General features: G+C 36.1%; 1 pseudogene; it reads left to right on the forward strand.

The window, feature by feature from the left end:
• Positions 1–1528: 1528 nt before the first annotated feature.
• LOC116152352 (magnesium transporter NIPA2-like) lies at positions 1529–2293 on the forward strand (annotated as a pseudogene).
• Positions 2294–3583: the final 1290 nt, after the last annotated feature.

Below are 3583 nucleotides of genomic sequence, written 5' to 3' on the forward strand. Positions count from 1 at the left end.
CTTTTTCTTACAACAGATGTTCTCAGATGATATTACTAAATTTTAATGTTTTCTTCTGGAATCAAATGAATCAAAATTCCATGGGACACAGTGATAATGTGATGATGTCTTGTTAATATAAGAATGTTCCTATATTATATTCCTTTCCACGGCAGTGCTATTTGCAGACTTTCTTAGGGGCATTTATTGTCATCCAACAGTGATTAAATCTACCTTAAAAGAAATGCAAACAATTTCTTCCTCAAATTATTCAATGTTGGTTTTTATTTGAAATACTTTTAAATTTGGATACAAGTGGATAATGCGATTCTGGGAATAATGAGAGGGCAGTCAAAGAAAGGAGATTAAATGTAGACACTTGAGAAAGAATATTTAGGAAAACTGGAGTGAGAATTTTGATGTCATAAATAAAGAGAAAGGAGAATCACTACATAGCAGACATGCCAAACGTACAGAACACTTTAGAGAGATTAAACAAGAATTAAAATGTATCCGTTTGATTGAGCAATCAGTGGGTTTATGGGGGTTACATTTGTGAGTCATTCCGTGGAATAGTAAAAATGGATGCTTATTGCAGTAAGTGAAAAAAGACGATGAGGTGATGACCTGAGCATAAATCATGGTTTGGATAACCTCCACTGGATAGACTGGCAAACTGAATATAGGCAGGACAGGCAAGGAAATATCAGAGTAAGCACTGGAGGAAGGAGGGGAATACTACTGAATTTTTTTTTCAGCCTGATGACATCTATATTTATCTGTTATAGAGGAAACATAATCCCTGACAGAGAAAAAGCAGCTGGTAAGAGGAGCTGCTTCTTTGGATAAAGAAGCATGTATGGTGAGTAAGTGAAAGTTTTGCCATAGTTACCTTGAGTAAAATTATGACTTAAAATCAATTACAGAAAATCGATCCTTAGGAAGAACGAAGGATAAAAGAAATTATGCCCCAGACTCACATGTGGATGCTAATCTGACAAATTTGCCTGTGTCAAAATCTACTTGCACATGAAATTTTACAGCTCTTTAAATAAATGTAAAGGTCAGCTGTGCCCAGAACCTCCTCAGTGGTGATGCCTGGATCCTGGTTGCAACTATAGCCCAAGATCATACTGGGTGAGGTACCATTTTAGCATTCAGTCAGGAAGAAAGCAGTACATACAGTTGGCTACAGTCTCAACACTTGTACTTGGCATTGGATGACCAGTCTGAGGATATGAGAGTCAGTGGTTCTTTGACTACAGAAGACCTGATACTTATTTCAACTTAGAGTAGCCATATATGTCTTAAAGAATGGTTGCAGCAAGCTAGACTGACATCAATAGGAGCTGGGTAGTGAGATTTGAAACACTAGAAGGATTCACCATCCCATCACTGGCTTAAAAATGGAGGCAGCTATGTGAAATGGAATGTAGGTGGCCCCTAGATACTGTGGAGATGGCCAACTTGGCTGCTTATATTTCTAGTGGCCATATTAGTGACTGTTTTATTTTATTTTAAACCATTTTTATTTTATAATAATACTAAAATGTTTAAAAATGTTAAAAAAAATAGCGACTATTTTAGAAATGCTTCAGATCCTAATAAGAGCTGTTTTTCTTCATACTTTCTAAACAAAAGACTAAAGCTTCATGGGAAAAATGGGTACTCCCTAAGCCACCTTGGATCTTCAATTACAGTCATTCATGCTTCAAACAAAGAGAAGACAGACTTTATAATGTCTCACAAGTTAATTGACCTGGGTTTGGTGTTTCGTGAAGCATCTGTCATCATTGTGTCCTTGATATTAATTTTTGTGGTAGGATCTTGCTCTAGACAGAGTGATATCTATATAATAGTATGCCCTGTTAACTGGAGCATTTTCAGTATCTTATTTTAAAACTTTGGCCATTATTATTAAACAACGTTTTTGTGGGGAAGTCTGTACTGAACATCTCTTGGCTTGGATTCTTCTGCTAAGCTTTATAGTCTGTGCAAGCACACAGATTAATTACCTAAGTAGGGTCTTAGATATACTCAACACTTTTATAGTGATTACATTAGTATTCTTTGAGTGTCTACAATTTTGTGGGAAAATTATAATATTTTTGTGCCTTTAAAGATGTCAGTTTTCATCTACCAAGTCAGCTTATGTCTTCAAAAAGATAAAAAAGTAATGAATGACAATTTCTTTAATATATATGCCATTCTTAATAATAATGAAGACAACTTAACTGGTGTTACTGAACAGCAAACTGGAGAAAATCCTCTAAAAAAATGGAAATCTGATAGCTTTATGAGGAAAAATATTTAAAAGACTAATCTGTAATTCTGCTATTAAATGAATTTGAATATCAAATGTGTCAGAAAAAAGGATTTTCCCTGTGTTAAGCAGAATTTTAAGATGTCCCCCATGACCTTTACCTCCAGGTGTTAGTATCATGATTGTAATATTACATGGAAAAAGAGATGTTGCAAATGCAGGAAGGATTACAAAGGAGTTGACCGTAAAAAAGAGAAATTGTTCAGGTGATGCTAATGTAATCCCATGAGCTCTATAAAAGAAGGAGTTTTCTCACTGTTGGCAGAAGATGAAGTCAGGAGTATTTGAGAAAGACTGACCATGTCACTGCTGGCTTGAAAATGGAAAGAGTGCATGAAAAAGAATGCAGGTGACATCTAGAAATGGAAAGCCATTACTGGCTGACAGCCAGAAAGGGGACAGGGACTTCAGTGCTGAAATGACAAGAAACTGAATTCAGCCAACAACCTGAAAAAGACTGGAATAAAATTCTTCCCCAGAGCGTCCAGGTAAGAACTCAGCATCTTGACTTAACATCTTGACTTTGGCCCTGTGAGAAATTAAGCTTAGACCCAGCTGAGCCCGTCTGCACTTCTCATCTACAGAAACTGAGAGTTAATGAAAAAATGCTGTTTCAAACCACTAAGTTTATGATAATTTGTTACTCAAGCATAGAAAACTAAACGGTCCTCATGTAACATTCGCTAAAGAAAATCATCTTCAGATTTCCTAATTTAGAACAAGAGCAATTAATTCTCTTACAACTATGCCATATTAGGTCACAGAAATGACCTCAGTGCCTGGTTGGTCTCTGTTGCTATCAGCATTCTATTGTTCTAGAGATATTTTAAATGTTGACTCCTTCACCAAAAACTAAATGCACAAATGGCAATTTTAAGAATAATCAAACCAATACTTTATCTCCTCATTGGTGAAATAACAGTTGCAAAAGTCTGGAATGCACTACTATGCTAAGCCTCTTCACTGGTGAATTTTCATTTTATTTGGTACTGAAACTTTCGGGGAAAAAAAGACTATCCACTGCTGTATGTGACAGACTGCATTATTTGCCCCAAATTATTTCTATTCTACACAACCTCACCATGACTTCCTTGTGAGTTCATTATACTTTCATATGCCTCATTGATTAAACATGAGACTTTGGCGGCTGGAAAGAAGAGTCAAAGAGTCAAGAGTTAAAAGTGGGTCAAGTTGTGAAATGAAGCTGTAAGAGATATGGCCAGCATCACGTAGTCTTATTGGAGCCTTTACTACCTGCCATAAAGAAGCAGGCCCCAGGTT

This window comes from Camelus dromedarius, chromosome 2 (genome assembly GCF_036321535.1).
Source record: "Camelus dromedarius isolate mCamDro1 chromosome 2, mCamDro1.pat, whole genome shotgun sequence".
NCBI lineage: Eukaryota > Metazoa > Chordata > Mammalia > Artiodactyla > Camelidae > Camelus > Camelus dromedarius.